This window comes from Bos taurus, chromosome 14, assembly GCF_002263795.3.
Source record: "Bos taurus isolate L1 Dominette 01449 registration number 42190680 breed Hereford chromosome 14, ARS-UCD2.0, whole genome shotgun sequence".
Taxonomy (NCBI): Eukaryota; Metazoa; Chordata; class Mammalia; order Artiodactyla; family Bovidae; genus Bos; species Bos taurus.
The window spans coordinates 44,319,017-44,341,475 of NC_037341.1; the positions used below are offsets into that span (position 1 = coordinate 44,319,017).

General features: G+C 42.3%; 1 protein-coding gene across 5 annotated transcripts in view; it reads right to left on the minus strand.

Moving 5' to 3' along the window:
• The window catches only part of PAG1 (phosphoprotein membrane anchor with glycosphingolipid microdomains 1), a 160,033-nt gene extending 149,134 nt beyond the window's left edge, over nucleotides 1–10,899 (minus strand). For all 5 annotated transcript variants that reach the window (XR_009490510.1, XM_025001862.2, XM_025001861.2 and 2 more), the window contains exon 1: nucleotides 10,444–10,899. The gene's annotated coding sequence lies outside the window, so the exon portion shown is untranslated. The remainder of the gene's footprint in view (nucleotides 1–10,443) is intronic.
• Nucleotides 10,900–22,459: the final 11,560 nt, after the last annotated feature.

The window sequence follows — 22,459 nt, forward strand, 5'->3', positions numbered from 1 at the left end:
AATATTAAAATACATACTTCTGGAAAGATTAGTGGGAATGCAGCTTAATTACTCATCTTGGTGGTGAGTAATAAACACAGTATTGTCAAATCACCTCTACAGGATACTACCTCTGTGCCCTGGATTATCATATTTGCATTTGGATGAAACTGGGATACGTGAGGCATGGAATGGCCAAACTAAGTTTCATTTTACCTCGTCTGAATTTCCTCACATATTATTATAAAATGCACTAAAATCACACATAAAACACAATATTATTTGATATTATTTAAATTCTCATATGCCTATAATTTCTCAACTGCAACGGACTAAGGCTACCATAACACACCATGTGTAATGATAATTACTAGAACTAACACAGTTGCCTAACATTTTTATAAAACTTTAAAAAAATTTATAAGTGTATGGCGATTTTAGGAAATCAGCACTAATAATAAAAGATGAACCCACCAAATGCCACAAATGCATAAGCCCTTTTGGATTCAATTTTTTTCCAAAGCTAAAATGTAAAATTGGCACCATGAAGCTTGAAATTGAGATTTAAAGATAAGCACTAGTACCAGCATTTTGCTACTTGCTAGAAATTGCTTTTATCTGAAAACTGCTATTTAGAAAGGCCCCCAGATATTTTTTATGAAATAAAGGTAGCATCATAAACTTTACAAACAGCTGTAAGATTCCATGAACATTTCATGATTCTAAACATTTCTATATATTAACAGTTAATATCTGCCTTAACAGTAGCAAAATTAGGTAAATTTCAGAATATCTGAAGCTAAAATACAAGTTGCAAAACTAAAATAAGCCCTTTTGATTTATCCTGCATAATTTTACACTGCTTAAGAAAAAGACAAATGCTTTAATGCTTTGGCATTAAAAGGGGAACATGATAGCTGCTTTGGCAAGATAAAGCAAGCTACACCACTTAATGTATTTGGAGAATTCAGGAATGATATTATAAAAGGAAAACCAATAGTTTAAACTTAATTTGACTGAATTATATCACACATACACACACACACACACTTCTCACCTACAAAGGCCATTGTAACAACTGAAAAACAAATTTCCATTATACCAGACAGCAAGTTTAACCACAACAATTTTACAGTTTAAAATGTTGAATGCTTTTCTTTTTAAACTTAGATGTTTTTTAAGCTTTTTAAGATAATGAAAGAAAAAGATGTTTGTCTCTAAAAAAAGCTTTCCCCTAGTTGGACTTGATTGCATATATTTGCATAAAGAATCTGTGGTCCATCAAATATAAAGACTGCAGTCAATATAGCTTCCACTATTGGTACTTTGAACAGACTAATGAAAAAAAAAAAAAACTCTTAAATTTTTTTTAAAGTAGCTACCCCCTAATTTTTCTTTAGTAGCTAGTCAGGAAGACACAGGCAACATAAGGGAGTGGCAAGAAGCCAGAATTTGAAGCCAGAATGCCTTATTTGGGGTCCTAGGAGCTCTACCATTTACTAGCTATGTTATCTCCACAGAGGCACCTCAGTTCCCTCATCTCTGCAATGGGAATAATTCCACCTTTAGGTCAAAATGAAAGGAACAAGGACTGATATGCATGATACTAACTAAAACACATGGTAATTATTTTCATCATCCCCCCAATACTCCAGCTTGTCTATGACTTAATGTTGCCTGTTTCTTATAAGGCAAGTGAAAATTACAGGAAACTGTACCTAATATATCTCAAATAATCCAGTGAGCCAAAAGGCTCATTAATAACTCTAACAAGATTGGTTCAAAGGTCCAACCCTCCAAAGATGCTGTGGCCATGAGAAAAGCTTATTTTTGTAAACTACCAAATGCTGGGTCATCATCACTGTCCCTTTTGGCGTGCTCATTCATGGGCACAAAGAGACATGCCTGTTATGAGAACCAAGAATTTTATGTGCCAAGAAAGTAATTCTTTCATTCTTCCCACTTTCCCAAGTGCCCATGTCCTGCTATCAACGAAGGAGAAAAATGAATGGAAAGGGAAAACAAGAAATGACATTTCTATGCTATAAGCAGCTTGAGATCGAGGATCGTGCTTTATTCATGATTTTATTTCTTAATTCTTTCCTTCACCCCACTCTCTGTCCCTTTTCCACACAGTAGGTTCTTAATACTTCTTCACAAGCCTTGAGAGCTCTATGAGACACAGTCACTGTCCTGTGTGTAGTTACAAGTGCGTTAACAGTCAGACTGTTCCTCTGCTCTCTGCCTTTTCTTTGTATTTTACTCCTTTTGTCACCTGGCTCCCATTCCATCAAGCACCTCATTCCGCTTTGCCTCTGGCTTCTACCACTTTGTGTCCAAGCACTTGTCTATAACTTCCCTCACTTAATCTTACTATTCCCCCATCTCCTTTCCCTCTGCCTGCCACCTTGGCCTTCAGGCTCCTTGGAAAAGCTATGCCAAACCTAGACAGCATATTAAAAAGCAGAGACATTACTTTGCCAACAAAGGTCTGTCTACTTAAGGCTATGGTTTTTAAAGTAGTCATGTATGGATGTGAGAGCTGGACCATAAAGGCTGAACTCCGAAGAATTGATGCTTTTGAACTGTGGTGTTGGAGAAGACTCTTGAGAGTCCCTTGGACTGCAAGGAGATCAAGCCAGTCAATCCTAAAGGAAATCAATCCTAAATATGCATTGGAAGGACTGATGCTGAAGCTGAAGCTCCAATACTTTGGCCACCTGATGTGAAGAGCTGACTCATTAGAAAAGACCCTGATGCTGGGACAGATTGAAGGCAGGAGGAGAAGGGAACGATGGAGGATGGGATGGTTGGATGGCATCACTGACTCAACGACATGAGTTTGAGCAAGCTCTGGGAGATACTGAAGGACAGGGAAGCTTGGCGTGCTGCAGTCCATGGGGTTGCAAAGAGTCAGATACTACTGAGCAACTGAACGGGGTTGCAAAGAGTCAGATACTACTGAGCAACTGAACAATGACTAAAATGAACCTTCTCAGTCAGATTACAACCTCCACAACAACTCCAAATGCCCAGAAGATTTGAAAACCTGTATCTCCAGCTCAGCCTCTGTCTTAAATTCTAGTACCACAGGCCTGTGCAACTGTCAATAGAATCCCAAGCTCTGGATGTTGCACCGGATATTGCCCTGGTCCCCTGCATCATTATACAAATACACACCTGAATGCATTATCTCCCCCTACAAACCACATCATCCTCTGTATTCACTATCAAGAACTCTGTCCTTTCAATCACCCAAGCCAGAGCTCTGGGAGTCATCCCTAACCTCACCACCCCTTCCTGCTTCTCTTCTCCTTCTCTGTCCCTCCCCCATCTCCCCATCAGTCTAAGTTCAGACCTTAAATCCATACTAGGATTCAACAGCTTTTGCACACAACTGCTCTTTTCCACACAGCCATCCTTACATCCCATCCATTCTCTACAACACACCAGACTGATCCTTGTAAAAGAACGGCCTGAAATGCTCAAATTCATCTGGACCAAATACACCCTACAAGACCCTTTCCAAAGTGGCTCCAAGGCTCCACTCTCCATTTCTGGACCTACCTACTGCCCCTCACGGGCACCTGCTGCAGGGAAAAACCAGCTGTCTCATAGACACACCACGCTCTTCGGCGTCTTCACTGCACCGTTCTCCCTGGTCTCTCTGCTCACAAAGAGTTTCCTGTCCCACTCCTATCCTCAGCTGCCTGGTCCCTTCCAACTCACTCTTTCAGGCTCAGACCCTGCCCTTTTCCCTAGGGGTAAGTCACCTCTGTGGACTTAGGTACCCCTAATAGAGCCCAGCATCTTTTATGCACTGGTTAAAACTGGAGTTAAGCATCATTTCCCCTCCCAAGACTGAGAGTTTTGAGAGATGTGAAAGGAATCCTCTTACGTCTGACGTTTCATTATCTAACACTATGCCTTGTATATCGATATGTATCTGGTGAATGCATAAATGAGTAAAAACCAGTCCAATTAAGTTTGACTCAAACACTGCCAAGCTGCTAGTGGCTGATTATGTGTGAATGAGAGACTCACAGCTCTTTTTAGAAGAGGTCACAGAAAATATCATAAGGCCACTCTGGCTGCAATTCCCAAGTGTTGAATACAGAAGTCGTGGTGTTCCCCTGTGTGGCCATGTTACAGACTGGCTCTTTTACAGTTTGTTTTTTTTTTAATTGTCTTGTGTGGTTTTACTGCCTGTGATCTATAACATGCACTACTTCAATATTAAAGGCTCCCAAAAGCTTCAGCAAGTTCAACCACACGGGGGTGATGGAAAAATGAGTACGGGTCAGGGTGAAAAGCCAGAGTGAGTGGAAGAAACATTAACAGCAGTGACTGAGTCACAAATACCTCAGGACCTGAACCTCAACGACGCATCTGAATGCCCTTTATTTCTTAGGGAACAAATTCACAGGAGAGCTTCCATATGCAACCCTGGAGCTCCCTGCAGACTGAAATAACACATGTAGCAGTGTTGACTAGTCACAGCTTTTGGTCCTTTTAGAAAATCAACTGAAGTTGATTTGTAAGTGTTCTCTTACAAATGAACACTAGAACAAAAGATGCAGGGACTGGGTCCTATGAAATTAAAACAAAGCACAAATCTACTGTTGGTCAAATGAAACACTTAAAAAAAAAAACTTGCCTACTCCATGAGGTTCATAGGGTTTCCAGTGCTCTGTAGTTTACACGCATGCACCCCAATCAGGCCAACTTTCCCTGTCCTCTACCATAAAACCCACACTTAGGAAATTGAATTTTTCTTAAGTTTTTAATCACTCACAGACTTGAAAATTATACAGTCCTATAAAACCAAGAAGGGGGAGTAGGTTAGACATTAACATACCAAATATTATAACAATGACAACATCAAATATAATAACTCAAAACCCAAGGGATATGAAGAATTTTTTAATGGATTTTAAAAATTGTTTTATTTGGGGAAAAAAAAATGCTCCTTACAAAAGTGTTGCTGAAAATTACAGAGACTCTGCAACAAATATTAGCTCCAGTGTGAAATCGTGAGAAAATAGAGGAGGTGCCATTCATGGTAAAGGGTTTTGAAAATATTGGACATTGGTTTTAAATTCTGCCCTTTCCCTCTGCACTTCGAGTGCAGTTAGAGAGACTAGGATGCAGATACAGAAGATGTGACACAATGTTCATTTTCTGAGACAACATGCTTACACCTTAATTGTGAGACACACATGCTCATTTACTTAAAAACCTCACTGTGACACATGACATCACTACAGTAATGTTCACTGCTGATTAAATCAATCTTGATTTACTTTTTTAGAAATCCCCTGAGAAAATCTCAGGTTGTTCTTTCTTGGATGAGAATGACGAAACTGCTGCTGCTGCTGCTAAGTCGCTTCAGTCGTGTCCGACTCTTAGCGACCCCATGGACTGCAGCCCACCAGGCTCCTCCGCCCATGGGATTTTCCAGGCAAGAGTACTGGAGTGGGTTGCCATTGCCTTCTCTGAATGACGCAACTACGTGACATCAAACAGAGATAAAGTTTGCAAGCTTCTTCACTGCGTTCCGTTATCAGTGGATGGCCATATGCTTCGTATTTCACAATGCTAACACGTGGGTTTCTTTTCTGAGATCATTGAATGAACTAAGCTTTAAACTCTTCCTCCATAAAGATCTAGAAGACCGTGGGCACAGACCTTCAACCATCCCTTCAGTTCTATTTCAGGGTCCCTGTGGGGATGGAGTGAAACTGAATAGGATTATTTCAAGAAGCACAATACAAGACATCTATGCAACAAAGCTGGACGATATGAAGGCCCCAAATTACGCAGCAGAACACTAGGCCCCATAGACTCCCAGGCTCCACTCCTGGGTCCGAAACTCACTAATGTGCTCTTGAACAAATGCTCTGATCTTTCTGCTTGTGCAAAAAATGATAACAAAGTAACCACATAAGGTCACTGTGGGGATTCAAGTAAATCGTGTATGTATTTCCTGGCATGGCAGCCAGCACACATAAGGGTTCTATGTTAGCTATTCGTTCCATCCAGTAACGATGTGGCAGACAAATCATGGAGCTATCTGTCCCTACAATCACCCCCACCCTCAAATTCAGCAGCGTCCCAGCCTTGAGGGGCTGTCTCTACCGTGTTGCACACGCACTGTTTATTTGGAGAACTGGTATCACCTTCCACGTGTTTCTCCCAGATGTCTGAGGCCACAGCTTTAGAAATACAATCAGCCCCCAACTCCCCAAGCCTACAGGGAAGATAATTCAAAACAGGAGAGATGACTGGGAAGAGTAAATGGTCTTCATTCATTTTATTCATACCATAAGTAGCCTGCTTTTCTGGTACTTATATCTTCTGACAGCTGGATGTTGGAAGAAAGTTGTCTGGAAACAGAGATGGTCACAGACAAGCCAACAAACAGTTAACAGGGACAAGAAATAACATCATGCAAATTCTAAAGAATTAGTTGAAAGTAACTTCTGGCCCCAACTCGAGTCACAGAAGTGACTGAGGAAGACTTGTATTATCGAATCACCCAGAGCAGAGGAACATTTGAAATGTAAAAGCACTTGAAAGAGTAAAAGGAATATTGGTGCTCTGGCAGGAGGGCTAAAACTGAAGTAGAAGATATTTCAGAGAGATGTGGAAAGACTCAGCTGATGGCAAGGACCCTTTCTGACACCCTCCTGGAACCTTACACCCATGGACTTTTAAATTTTTTAATTGAGATATAATTAACATGCAAAATCATATTAATTTCAGGTGTACGACATAATGAATCAACATTTGTATATATTGCAAAATGGTCGAGATGAGTCTAGTTAACATCCATCACCATACACAGTTAAAAATAATCTCATATGAAACTTTTAAAATCTACTCTCTTAGCAACTTTCAAATAGGCAATACAGTATTATTAACCTTAATCACCATGCTGTACAGAGAATTTTTTATTTAAAAAAGCCAAGGTAGAATATCTGTCTTGAAGCACCTTTCAGTGGCAGGATACCAGGTTTAATTAAATATTAAATCAGTCTGTAAGCTGCCTGTGGCCTATGTGCCCTTGACAGCAATTACATTTTAATATCTAGAAAATGAGTTAATATTTACCAAGGGCCAGAATACTATGTAGATCTGGATGATACTCTAAGGAAGCCACAGGAAAAAAAGTAACTTTTCAATTATTTTCAACTTTTAGAAGTCAAGTAAGATGCTCAACAGGCTGTGGACCAGAGTTTTAACGAAATGCAGTCCACCAGTCCATGGGCAATTGGTTCTAGAACCCCCAAGGATACCAAAATCAGTGGATGCTCAAGTTCTTTATATAAAATAGCTTTATATCTGCACATAACCTTAAAGTACATTCCCTCACACACTTCAACTCTAGATCTCTTATAACATCTAATACAATGTAAATGCCACATTAACATAAATATGTAAATGCTATATAAATAGCTGCTGGAGCAAAGTAAGTTCAAGTTTTGCCTCTTGGAACTTTCTGGAATTTTAAAAATATATTTTCAACCCATGGTCAGTTCAATCTACAGATGTGGAACCTACGGATATAGAAGGCCGACTGGACAGCTCATACATGACCCCTGAAACTGCTTCCGACCACACTGTACTAAGGCCCAGAGGAAGAATGCTTATTTAACATGAAATATAAATTATTGCCATTCTGAACAAACAGTACGATACGCAGCAAAGTGTACACTCTCTCTCTCTCTGCCCCAGGGGTACTCTCCAGCTAGGACTGAACTCATGCTCACAGATGACACCGATTGCAGATGAATGGCCTGCTTGTGGTGGTTCACTAGGCTGTGCGGATCCCGCAGCTTCATCTGCAGGCAGCAAACAAACCTGGGAGGGGCGGCCTCCAGCAGGAACCCAGGAACCGTAACACACCACTCTCTTTTTCTCAATTCTCTGAATATATAAGCAGGAAAGGAAAAAGCAATGGAATCCACTTCAAACCAAAGGATAAAACCCATTTCACCTGCTGGTATCTCTATCGTGTGCTAAGGTAGACAAGCCTTTTAACAATAATTATGAGAATAATAACAGCTCCCAGTCATGGAGAACTATGCTGTGAGTTAAGCACTCTGAATACTTTACAGCTAAATGTAAATTTCCTCATCTGTAAGTGAAAGATAAGAAGGCACCTATTTTATTATGTTATTATGAGGATTCCAGGAGAAGAGAAGAAAAAAGCACTCTGGAAGTTGAGGCAGCAGGGTTTGAAAGAGACATACATGGGTTAAAAGCCCAAATGAGATTTCTATGATTTGATCTTGCTGAGTTCTAGTTTCCTCTTCTCCAAAGTGGAGATTAAGCCACCACCTTGAAAAGGAATCGAAAGAGACGACTGGTCAAATACCAGCTGGTGTCTACATTACCAGGAGGGGTTCAAATGCTTATACCCTGTATCCTATGATACATGTGAACAGCTTCTGTTAACCTCTGTCTGCAGTCGTTCAATCATTCAATGTCAAGAGTATCCACAAAAGCACTTCCTTTTGTAACAATGATAATTTTACCCAGTTTAATAAGTCGGACACTGGTTTAACAGCTTTATATCTATGAACTCATTTAATCATCATCACAATCCAGGGAGGCAGGTACTGTAATCCCCATCTTACAGACAAACATACTCAGGCACAGAGTTCAGGTAACATGCCCAGGCTCAAACAGATGGTACCTGAGTTAGCAGCAAGTCTCCCTAGTCTATCCTCCTAACCTTGATGTGACAGAGTATATGGGGGTCAACCTGTTTGAGCTGCTATACTTGGATATATATCTTGAGATAAGCAATGGATGCTCTCACCACCAACTACAATGTGTTGAATAACTTATCAACTTCTGAAATAACATTTTGTGTGTTTTCTTAGAATTCCTTAAAATACTATGATTTTAAATGAGATGCCTTTTAAATGAGATGCCTGTAACTAGTTCATCTTGTTCCATGTGCCAGAATACTATAAATAAATGTGCTTCTTTTTCTAAGGAGCACCTAAATAAATCTCACATTAAACCACAATCCTGAGTTTTGCAATATAAGTCCAAATCAAAAGAAGATATATTAGGGCAGTCTGAATGTTATCTGTTTTATTAGACTAATGACTTCCATACCAAAAAAATCTGAATATTCTCCTTATCTCTAATATTCATGTCTTCACAGTCATAGCAGTACTGTATGGTATTTCAAACTATCCTTTTACAAATTTAATTAACTCAAATATTAAACATCAATGATGATAATCTATTTCTCTGCTTAAGAGGAATCTCTGGGGGAACAGATGAGAGAGAAAGGTTAAAGAATTCTGGAATTCTATCCTTCAAAGTAGGACAGGGCATCTACCTATAAATCATGCTCTTTGTTTATTAAGATAATTAAGCCTAACAGTACACTTAACTTTCAGACTCAACAATTGTCTGGCATGAACAATCTCCACTTTTTCTAAAACAAAGGGGATGTGTTCAAAGGGGTCCTCTGCAAGCTCCCTGTACAATGCATGCTATTTTAAAACATGATTTATGTGTCTAATTCCTGGAGCTGCCTTGAAAAATACACTGGGTTTTTCCTTGCATGCACCCTATTAGGAGAAGACACTCCAATCTGAAGAGTGCACTCTGTTTCAGACTGCAGGGCGCTATATCATGTCAGCATTTTCATTAAATACGTTCAAGCTGGACCTTAAACAAATGGAACGGAGAATCACAGCTGCAGCCACTGCAGAGAGACACACTTATCCGGCCGGGAGGCTTACATAAGAGGTGTAGGGCAGTCAGGGTGAAACCCAAGTGTCATCATCTGAACACGACTGCTTTGAGATTTGCTCACATTCTTCACATAAATGGAATCATGTAACACTGAGCGGATTTCTCATTTTATTTGCCTTATAGCACAAAACTGTAGGTTGACATATTAAGTTGTTTTCCCCTAAAGGATTGGGCTCTAATTAGGGAAAACTGGGAACTTCTGCCTAGAGGGAAAGTGGGATGCGCGGGAAGCCTGGAGGCCAGAGAAGGAATGATTTAGCCTCCATCCCTGAAGACCTAGGGCATCCAGGAATATTACTGGAGTCACTCCCCTGAGGACCTGGGACGGAGGTGACAAGAACCCCCTACCTCCTGTGCGGGCGCGCGCGCGCGCACACACACACACACACACACACACAGAGTCAAGGAGCTCGGAACAAGCAATCAGCAGCAGGCGAAATGCCCTCGGAGCACCTGTCCTCTCACAGCACATTTCCAACTGGCACGTTCAGCAGAGACTGGAGCCAGCCCGCCAGGGACGGCTGCCTCTCCCCGCGTACCCTGTCCGCGGCTTTGCTTTCTCAACTCCTCAAGCTGGAGCCCCGCTAACAAAAGGTGCTTCCCACGACGTGAAGATAATAAAAACAAACCTCCCCTTCCCGCGGCGCCACCCTCCAACTTTAGAAACTACAGTCAACTTACTGGGATGCAGGCGACAGGGAGCCTTCAAGGGGGACCCCGCTCCGGCTGCGCAGAGCCCCGCTGGCCCCGCACTGCCCCGGCGGCTGCGGCGGGTGCGGGGCGAGGCGCTGCCGTTCTGCACCAGCCGCCTCGGCTCCGCGGTGCCCGGAGCCCGGCACTCGCTGGGGCGCACCGCCTGGCGGCAGCGGCGACAACGAAAGCTACACGGGTCCGCGTGGTCCCGAGCGCTGCCGCAGCCGCCCGCCCTGGAGTGCAGCGCTCCGAGCCCCTGGTGCGTGTCTCTGGCTCCGAGGGAATCGCGGCTCTACAAGAAAGGCGGCCGGGGAAAAGCCGAGTCGCTGCTGCCGGGAGAGCCGCCAGCCCGCTCCCAAGGGGTCTGTCACATCGCGGGCGCGGCGGGAAGCGAGCCGGCGAGCAGGCACCTCAGTTTGCACTCGCAGCCGCGCCGCGGAGAATGACAAGCTCCGAGGCGGTGCAGCCGTGCGGGGCGCGGGGTGCCACTGCGCATGAGCCCGGCTGGCTGCGGCACGTCACGGGGGGGCGGGACGGGGAGGGTTGGGAGGGACGAGAAGGGGCGGGGAGGGGTTGAGCCGGGCGGGGCCGGGTGGGAGCTAGATGCCCAGCTACGCCGCGGGAAGGTACAGAAAGTCTGCAGCCTGGGGTTCTGTGAACCTAAAGCTGTTGTGTTTGAACTTGTTTGCTCCAGAGTCCATTGTCCCTTTAAAACTACTCTTTACTCTAAGTGATCCTTTAGGGCTCTGGGCAAACCTACAAAAGTCAGTTTAACTCATGTTATGGTCTAACCTTAAAGAGCTGGGATTGAGGGGACAATGTACCTTGGCTGTACATTAAAATAACTTACTGAGCGAATAGGAGCCCTTTTGCCCTGACCGCACCCCAGAATCCAGAATAGAACGTACATGAGAATCTCTGGATGGGGCCCAGCTATCATTAGGCTGTAAAGCTTCCCAGTTGAGATCAAGGTACATTAGAGCTTCTTAAACTTTTAATGTGTGATAGAATCTTCTGGAGATTTTCTTAAAATGCAGGTTCGTATTCAGTGAGTTTGGGCACTGTGGGAAGGTTCTACATTTCTAACAAGCACTATTGATGTCAGTCTGGACCACCCCATCTTTACTACTCAAGTGTGGTCTAGAATCTAGAGCAGAGTTTTCCTTCTGCATGAGAATCACTTTTGTAGCTATCTGAAAATATCTCCAGGCCTTATCTTCAGTGGTTATGGCTCAGCCCTGGGCAAAGGTGGGACCCTGGAATTTCATTCCTAAGGAGCACTCTGATGAGTCCGATAGAGGGTAAAGCATCTGCCTACAATGTGGGAGACCCGGGTTCGACCCCTGGGTCGGGAAGATCCCCTGAAGAAGGAAATGGCAACCCACTCCAGTACTCTTGCCTGAAAAATCCCATGGACTGAGAAGCCCGGTAGGCTACAGTCCATGGGGTTGCAAAGAGTCCGACAGACTGAGTGACTTCACTTCACTTCAGATTATTAGACCAGCAATTAGGAGTTGGGAATAGACCTTTGAAGTGGGAAGCACCAAGCCTGGTGTTGAACTCAGGACATCCAAGCCCAAGTCTGACTCCCAAGTCCAAGTTCAGCTCCAAGCCCACTGGAGCTTTATATGATTATTCCAAATTTTCTGTAATTATTATGCATTACTTAGGAAAAATACATAAATCGCATTACATACATAACACACATGCTGTATTCCTTACACATATCATTTGTGTGTGTGTGTGTGAGTATATGTGTGTCTGACTATTTGCAACGCCATGGACATAGAATTTACCAGGCAAGAATACTGGAGTGGGTTGCCATTTCATACTCCAGGGGATCTTCCTGACCCAGGGATCGGACCCACATCTCATGTGTTTCCTGCATTGGCAGATGGGATCTTTATCAACTGCGCCACCTGGGGAGCCTACACATATCATTAAAGGAGGCTTAAATCTGGCCTGGGAAGAAGGTTGATTAGGAGAGGAGGTGTGGGTGTAGAGAGCAAAGTGATGGAGTAAGAAATGTTAGATGGCCTGTTTCATAGTGCACATAGAGGGAGGGATGCTTGGGAAGAAAGAAACCTTGGACTCAACCTAGGTCCTGGAAAAGTGACTTGGAGAAGACTTGGTCTCCTGGACCAAGGACCAGACTTGGCCTCCTGATTGGTACCATCAGGTGAAACTCAGTGTTCCAGAACATTTGAATGTATGACGAGTCATGTACATTACCTCACTGAAATCTCACAATGGTCTTATAAATTGAATACAAAAAAAAAGATTTATGCTCATTTTACTAATTTAAAAAAATTGCCTTGCTCACACAGTGGAACTTGAATGAGACTACAGATCTGTGTGTTAGATGCAGCTTCTATAACTCTAAGAAAAACGAGTAAGCTCTTACAAGGAAGAAGGTTTCTGTTTATTATTCACATCTGATTAAGGTTGTGCCTAAGTTCTGAGTTAGCAAATCTTTCATTTTTGGAGAGAAGAAATCCATTCTGCATCTTCACCCCAGTTTGGCAGCTGCACAAATTGGGATGCAAAATGTTGTCCTAACAGCATCTCAAGGGCTTCCCTGGTGGCTCAGATGGTGAAGAATCCACCTGCAATGCAAGAGACCTGGGTTCAATTCTTGGTTCAGAAAGATCCTCTGGAGAAGGGCATGGCAACCCACTCCAGTAGTCTTACCTGGAAAATTTCATGGACAGAGGAGCCTGGCGAGCTACAGTCCATGGACTTGAAAAGAATATCACCCCGCCCCACCCCTTGAGCCTCCATCCCTCCCAGCCACCCCCAATTGACTTTGAGTTCCCCTGTGGCTTAAATGGTAAAGAATCTGTCTGCAGTGCAGGAGACCCTGGTTTGATTCCTGGGTCAGGAAGATGCCCTGGAGAAGGAAATGACAACCCATTCCAGTATTCTTGCCTGGAGAATCCCATAGACAGAGGAGCCTGGTGGCCTACAGTTCATGGGATTGAAAGAGTTGGACATGAGTGAGTGACTAACACACTCACTCAAGATCATCTCAGTTTTAGGACATTACAGTTGCATAGTGCAGGCTTCACTGAGAGCTTCAAAAAGCAACACTCATGTTTTCTGGTGACAAGCATGATTACCATCCTCATTTTATCCAGGGCTAACCCTGGGTTGGGAAGATCTCCTGGGGAAGGAAATGGCAACCCACTCCAGTACTCTTGCCTGGAAAATCCCATGGATGGAGGAGCCTGGAAGGCTACAGTTCATGGGGTCGCAGAGACCAACACAACTGAGCGACTTCACTAAAGAAACTAAGTGATTTAGACAAAATCCAGGCAAGAGCCAGTCTCAGGCCTCGGTCCTTCTTCTCTGTTCTCCTGTCACTAAATGACCTCCTGAATATTGTTTTTCATTTCCAAATTTTTACTGATTTTCCATCAGTAAGTTAGAACCAAAGATATTACAGAATCATTCCTTGATATAGAACCAGAAGTGTCAGGAACAATTCTTGTAGTAACTGTTCTGGACTATATTTCCAATGTAGAGTAAAGTTTTGGAAGAAAGTGCATGATATTTGGGCTTCCCTGGTGGCTCAGATGGTAAAGAATCTGCCTGCAAAGTGAGAGACCAGGGTTGGATCCCTGGGTCAGGAAGTTCCCCTGGAGAAGGGAATGGCAACCAACTCCAGTATTCTTGCCTGGAGAATTCCATGGACAGAGGGTGGGATATTTATACACAGTCTACCAACCCAGAAGTTTGCTTCAGAATGCTGTATTGTAAACTACGTCCGACCCACCCTTGTCTTTCAGTTCAGTTCAGTTCAGTCACTCAGTCATGTTCAACCAATCCTGACCCCGTGGACTGCAGCACACTAGGCTTCCCTGTCCTTCGCCAACTCCTGGAGCTTGCTCAAATTCATGTCCTAAATTGGTGATCCCATCCTACCATCTTATCCTCTTTTGTCCCCTTCTCCTCTGGCCTTCAATCTTTCCCAGCATCAGGGTCTTTTCCAATGAGTCAGTTCTTTGCATCAGGTGGCCAAAGTATTGGAGTTTCAGCTTCAGCATCAGTCCTTCCAATGAATATTCAGGACTGATTTCCTTTAGGATGGACTGGTTGGGTCTCTGCAGCCCAAGGGACTCTCAAGAGTGTTCTTCAACACTACAGTTCAAAAGCATCAATTCTTTGGCGCTCAGCTTTCTTTATAGTCCAACTCTCACATCCATACATGACTACTGGAAAAACCATAGCTTTGACTGGACAAAACTTTGTTGGTAATGTCTCTGCTTTTTAATATGCTGTCAAGGTTGTTCATAGCTTTTCTTCCAAGGAGTGTCTTAATTTCATGGCTGCAGTCACCATCTGCAGTGATTTTGGAGCCCCCCAAAATAAAGTCTGCCACTGTTTACACTTTTCCCCATCTACTTGCCATGAAGTAGATTGCTGGGACCAGATGCCATGATCTCAGTTTTCTGAATGTTGAATTTTAAGCCAAGTTTTTCACTCTCCTCTTTCACTTTCATCAAGAGGCTTTTTAGTTCTTCTTCGCTTTCTGCTCTAAAGGTGGTATCATCTGCATATCTGAGGTTATTGATATTTTTCCTAGCAATCTTGATCCCAGCTTGTGCTTCATCCAGCCCAGCATTTCTCATGATGTACTCTGCATATAAGTTAAATAAGCAGATAAGCAGGGTGACAATATACAGCCTTGACGTACTCCTTTCCTAATTTGAAACCAGTCTTGTTCCGTGTTGAGTTCTAACTATTGCTTCTTGACCTGCATACAGATTTCTTAAGAGGCAGGTCTGCTGCTGCTGCTGCTAAGTCGCTTCAGTCGTATCCGACTCTGTGCGACCCCATAGGTGGCAGCCCACCAACCTCCTCTGTCCCTGGGATTCTCCAGGCAAGAACACTGGAGTGGGTTGCCATTTCCTTCTCCAATGCATGAAAGTGAAAAGTGAAAGTGAAGTCGCTCAGTCGTGTCCGACTTTTTGCAACCCCATGGACAGCAGCCCACCAGGCTCCTCTGTCCATGGGATTCTCCAGGAAAGAGCACTGGAGTGGGGTGCCATTGCAGGTCAGGTGGTCTGGTATTCCCATCTCTTTAAGAATTTTCCACAGTTTTGTGGTGATCCACACAGTCAAAGGCTTTGGCATAGTCAATAAAGCAGAAATAGATGTTTTTCTGGAACTCTCTTGCTTTTTCTATGATCCAACAGATGTTGGCAATTTGATCTCTGGCTCCTCTGCCTTTTCTAAATCCAGCTTGAACATGTGGAAGTTCACGGTTCATGTACTGTTGAAGCCTGGCTTGGAGAATTTTGAGCATTACTTTGCTAGCATGTGAGATGAGTGCAATTGTGCAATAGTTTGAACATTCTTTGGCATTGCCTTTCTTTGGGATTGGAATGAAAACTGACCTTTTCCAGTCCTGTGGCCACTGCTGAGTTCTTGAAATTTGATGGCATATTGAGTGTGGCCCTTTCTCAGCATCATCTTTCAGGATTTGAAGTAGCTCAAGTGGAATTCCATCACCTTCACTAGCTTTGCTTCCTAAGGCCCACTTGACTTTGCATTCCAGGATGTCTGGCTCTAGGTGAGTGAGCACACCATCATGGTTATCTGGGTCACGAAGATGTTTTTTGTATAGTTCTTCTGTGTATTCTTGCCTTCTTGTATTCTGTCTCTTCTTAATATCTTCTGCTTCTGTTAGGTCCGTACCTTTTCTGTCCTTTATTGTGCCCATCTTTGCATGAAATGTACCCTTGGTATCTCTAATTTTCTTGAAGAGATCTCTAGTCTTTCCCATTCTATTGTTTCCCTCTATTTCTTTGCATTGATCACTGAGGAAGGCTTTCTTATCTCTCCTTGCTTTCTTTGGAACTCTGCATTCAAATGGGTATAGCTTTCCTTTTCTCCTTTGCCTTTCTCTTCTTGTCTTTTCTCAGCTATTTGTAAGACCTCCTCAGACAACCATTTTGCCTTTTTGCATTTCTTTTTCTTGGGTATGGTCTTGATCACTGCCTCCTGTACAATGTCACGAACATCCGTCCATAGTTCTTCAGGCACTCTATCAGATCTAATCCCTTGAATCTATTTGTTACTTCCACTGTATAATCATAAGGGATTTGATTTAGGTCATACCTGAATGGTTTAGTGGTTTTCCCTACTTTCTTCAATTTAGGTCTGATTTTGGCAATAAGAAGTTCATGATCTGAGCCACAGTCAGCTCCTGGTCTTCTTTTTGCTGACTGTATAGAGCTTCTCCATCTTTGGCTGCAAATAATATAATCAATCTGATTTTGGTATTGACCATCTGGTGATGTCCATGTGTAGAGTATTCTCTTGTGTTGTCAGAAGAGAGTGTTTGCCATGACCAGTGAGTTCTCTTGCCAAAACTCTGTTAGCCTTTGACCTGCTTGTTTTGTACTCCAAGGCCAAATTTGCATGCTATTCCAGGTATCTCTTGACTTCCTATTTTTGCATTCCAGTCCCCTATAATGAAAAGGACATCTTTTTTGAGTGTTAGTTCTAGAAGGTCTTGTAGGTCTTCATAGAACCATTCAACTTCAGCTTCTTCAGCATTACTGGTAGGGACATAGATTTGTATTACTGCGATATTGAGTGGTTTGCCTTGGAAATGAACAGAGATCATTCTGTTGTTTTTGAGATTGCATCCAAGTACTGCATTTTGGACTCTTGTTGACTATGATGGCTACTCCATTTCTTCTAAGGGATTCTTGTCCACAGTAGTAGATCTAATGGTCATCTGAGTTAAATTCACCCATTCCAGTCCATTTTACTCCCAATGTAAAGACAATGTAACATCTTTACTTCAATTAGAGCTACTCCTCTCTGTGATTATGAAAAAATTAATAAATGAACACCCTAATTAAAAGAGAATTCTCTGTAAATTAGGGAGTTGATTGTGGAACTCTGTTAGTTCAGTTTTTAATAAGAAAATATTTTAAAGAAAAAAATATCATAAAAAAGTCAGCATAATAGTCATGTTGGGATTTTGAGGAGAGGTGTCCCAACTTGTGATTCTGTTTTCTGAAGTGTTAGCAACTCCAGTCAAATTATTTATTTGTAGAATGTATGAATTCATTTGAATATTGACTTTTTGAGAACCAGGATTTAATTTTATAAAAAGTTGATTAGTTTGACCCACTGCCATTGTATTTGGAGCCACTATCACTGGCATTAAACACATGAAATATATAACATTGCTTTAATATTGACTGTGTCTTAATATTGTATCTGATTTAGAACTTGTTTCTCATTAGCTTCTGTTGTTGTCTGGCAAGAATAGCAGCAATGTTTTTTTTTCCCCCCTCTGAGATTTGATTTCCTTATGGGTCAGCAAAGCCTGGTCTTTGGCTTAGAATTTCTTCATTCAATGACTCTAAAAGTCCCAATGGTAAGGATTTCAATTATACAGATGCTAGCAACTCCATTGAACCTATTTTCTGCTCATTCAAGAAACTGTACCTAGAATAGATTCTTATTCAATTCTTTCTGCTAAGAATCACAGGTTGATCATTGTGCTGAGAGGTTCTGGCCCCCCAGTTTTTTGTATTTGTTAATTACATTTCTTTATCCATCTCACTCAAAGAGATTCTTTGACATGAAAATCTTCTACCTTCTGCCTGCTTCATAGTTACAGTCCAGCTCAGAGAACTGTGGGGAGTCCAGGTGACTGGCAAAGCTGAGACAAAAATGGGAACATAGAATTAGATTTCACTTGGAAAGAATGAGGTTGCCATAAAAGGTTAATACAAGTTGTGCTTGATTTCTGGACATGGCTTATTACCAAGTTTGTCTTGTTTGAACACATGCAGCTGCTAGTAAATTCCCTAGAAATCATAACTGAATCCCTGGTGGGATATGGGGGTGGGAGGAGGTGAGACTGGGGATAGTTAGGTGAACATTCTGTTTTGTTCTGTTTTTTATCCTGAGCAACTTTTGGAATCTATTGAAAAGCTAAATTCCTCTTTCCCTGACATAGGAAAATTAAGAAGTGCCTGAATTTCAAATGCTACTTCTCAATTGTTTGTGCTAAATTCTTTAGAACTTAGAGCAGCCTGATTTTCAGGCTAGCTCCAAAATGTTTTTTTACAATAAATTAATACAGTGTTCAATGGCAACTCCGAGCCTGAAAGGAAATAGGTGCTGGGGGAAGGTTCTGGCCCAGTGATAAGAGTGGGGTCTGGGGCAGGGGAGAATGAAGTTTAGGGGCCAAAGAGGAAGACTGCCTATGGTCTTGGTGGCTGAGAAGCAGAGACTGATAAAGATTGTTTGTCAGTAGCTTCTGAGATAAACTTGGGATAGCTATTGGCCTGTGACCAAAAAGAGAAATAGCAGTTGAAACTGGACCTGCAGCTTAGTGCTTACATCTAGTCAAAGTGTAAAGGGCCTCACATTTGTCTTAATCTATAGGAAAGAATGATCAGAGACTACTAAATAGGTTATAAATCCCTTACAAATGGATAAATACTTTAAAGAACTGTTACAGAAATGTACCTTAAATTTTAATGTCTGAGAATTACCTACCCCTCTCTCCCAGACATGTTACCCACTAATAGAAGGAGAAGGTAGCCAGTGGAGAGGCCATGGGCACAGTTAGAACCACACATAGTTGGCTGGCCCTGGCTTCTGGTATCCCTATCTGTCAGCTACAATCACATGACTACCATCTTTGATTACCTAACATGGAGTAACAATAGTTTTAAGCACATGCATGTGTGCTCAGTCATGTCTGATTCTTTGTGATTCCACGCTCTGTAGCCCTCCATGCTGCTCTGTCCATGAAATTTTCCAGACAAGCACACTAAAGTGGGTTGCCATTTCCTGCTCTAGGGGATCTTACTGACCTGGGGATTGAACCTGTATCTCCTTCATTGGCAGGCGGATTTTTTATCACCGAGCCACCTGGAAAGCCCATAGTAAGTTCCTAATGAATGCCAGATATTAGAATTAACTTTTTTTCCCTCCTAGAGTCAAAATCTGCAGCTAGATGTCTCCTAATGCCTGTTTTATCATTTTAATGTAAGCAGTGATTAACTGTGGTTCATCAGAGAGTGCTTTCCCTTTTTGACAGAAGACTTAGGAGTGACTTTAGGGCTCCTCTGAGAATAGGGAAACCTTGTAGAAAAGGCTTTCAGGGGAGATCAAGACAAAGCCTGCTAATGTTACTCTGTGGCCTCACACGTACTGCAAAGGAAAAGGCAGGGCTTAGGACTTGACACTTCCAGATCTTTCTAATGGGAGAAAGAAATTATGGTGGGAAAAGAGACAGTACTTATAAAAGTGAGAGCAGAGAGTGCCTTAAGGAGATGTCTTTATATTACAGATTATTCCCATCACCCTTTGTCATCCTAACCTTACATAGTCCTTAAATTTCTATCTTGATGTCACTGCTTAAGGTTTGTGGCTTTAAAAGTAATGGGAGGATGTGTTACTCATAATACTGACAGAGATTCCTTTGTTCACTTTTTACTTGTTCTGTCTTCATCACTTCCATAGAATGTAATTCTCACACACTCCAGTTGGAAGTACGAAGTCCATTTAGGACTGGAGGGATATGTGCTGTTTACTTGAATTTCTTCCTCAGTCTGCCTAAGCTTACTTATCTGCAAAATGAGAATGTTTAAGGTGGCTGTTATTATTCTCGGAAAGAGTCAGCTATTTACCTGTTCCTTCTCCCCCATGAAGAAGGAGCATTTAGTTTCTGCTGAACTCTCTTCCCTTCCTTATGCCCAAAGAGGAAAACACTTTCTAGAGTGGGGTGTTAGGAAAGACTAGGGAGAATGAGGGCCCCTCAAAGTTTCCACATACTTGGTGGCCAAACCTACTATTCTGAACAAGCTACTGAAGCTCTTAGAATTTGAGATGTTACTTGTACGGTTGGTGGTCACCCTCCTAGTGGAATCCAATCGTATTCTTTGAGGGATGGAAAAAAGCACAAGCACGTAGCCCGATACAACAGTAGACCTTGGAGATTTCACAGAAATTCACACGGAAGAATTCCCAGAGGCAAAACCCATAAAATAAACCATCACTCCAAGACATCTTGTAAAAACAGCAGTTGGTTTCAGAAATATTTAATCCCAAATTCCACTGAAGTGCACATGGCATTTCCTGTTTCTGGAAACAGAAGAAAATTAAGCTCTGCTTGAAAGAAAGACAGCAGAGCCAGATGTTGGTGTTGGTAATGATCTGCAGAGCCTGACGCTCATGTGGCAGCAGTCCGGGAAACACATGACAGCTGTCTGAAGCCATGGGAGCCTAATTTCTCTTGGCTAGAAAAGAAACAAAGTGTACAGGCTGTGTTGTTTATATATACAATGGACAGCTGAGCCCAAGAGACATGATTTTGGTTTGTAGAGCCAGTAACAGCAATTTTAAATATCATTTATATTCCTTTGACAAACTTTCTCCAAATCACTTATTCAAGGAATGTTCAGTATCCAACCAACTACAATGCCATTCTAAAGTGATTTCTTTTCCCCAGAAAATGCTAGCCTATTAGATTTAAAAAACCAATTATAGGCAATTTGATAGTGGTTTGCTTTGTCTATATTAGCAATTAGAATTTTGTTCTGAAAATACATGATTGGGCGTCTTGATAAAAAGAGCCTTGGGTATACAATGGTGATTAAAACCTACTTTATCTTTTATTTTACCCCACCCGGATTCTTCTGCTTTGGTCAAACTGGTTTGCTCTTCTTCGTTGCTTCACATCCTTTGAGGTTTATTGCTTTAGTGTGTTTCCCTGTTTAGTTTTTTGATTCCTTGCATTATTCAATTATATTCAATTTGACTTTTACAGGGATAAAATTTTCCCATTTTAACTATTTGTTTCCCCTCTTTTAAAAACTTGTAATATAATTGACCTAGAACACTATGTTAATTCCAGGTGTACAACATAGTGATTCAATATTTCTATCAGATCAGATCAGATCAGTCGCTCAGTCGTGTCCGACTCTTTGCGACCCCATGAATCGCAGCACGCCAGGCCTCCCTGTCCATCACCAACTCCCAGAGTTCACTGAGACTCACGTCCAACGAGTCAGTGATGCCATCCAGCCATCTCATCCTCTGTCGTTCCCTTCTCCTCCTGCCCCCAATCCCTCCCAGCATCAGAGTCTTTTCCAATGAGTCAACTCTTCACATGAGGTGGCCAAAGTACTGGAGTTTCAGCTTTAGCATCATTCCTTCCAAAGAAATCCCAGGGCTGATCTCCTTCAGAATGGACGGGTTGGATCTCTTTGCAGTCCAAGGGACTCTCAAGAGTCTTCTCCAACACCACAGTTCAAAAGCATCAATTCTTCGGCACTCAGCCTTCTTCACAGTCCAATTCTCACATCCATACACGACCACAGGAAAAACCATAGCCTTGACTAGACGAACCTTTTTTGGCAAAGTAATGTCTCTGCTTTTGAATATGCTATCTAGGTTGGTCATAACTTTCCTTCCAAGGAGTAAGTGTCTTTTAATTTCATGGCTGCCGTCACCATCTGTAGTGATTTTGGATCCCAGAAAAATAAAGTCTGACACTGTTTCCACTGTTTCCCCATCTATTTCCCATGAAGTGATGGGACCGGATGCCATGATCTTCGTTTTCTGAATGTTGAGCTTTAAGCCAACTTTTTCACTCTTCACTTTCACTTTCTTCAAGAGGCTTTTGAGTTCCTCTTCACTTTCTGCCATAAGGGTGGTGTCATCTGCATATCTGAGGTTATTGATATTTCTCCCGGCTATCTTGATTCCAGCTTGTGTTTCTTCCAGTCCAGTGTTTCTCATGATGTACTCTGCATATAAGTTAAATAAACAGAGTGACAATATACAGCCTTGACGAACTCCTTTTCCTATTTGGAACCAGTCTGTTGTTCCATGTCCAGTTCTAACTGTTGCTTCCTGACCTGCATACAGGTTCTCAAGAGGCAGGTCAGGTGGTCTGGTATTCCCATCTCTTTCAGAATTTTCCACAGTTTATTGTGATCCACACAGTCAAAGGCTTTGG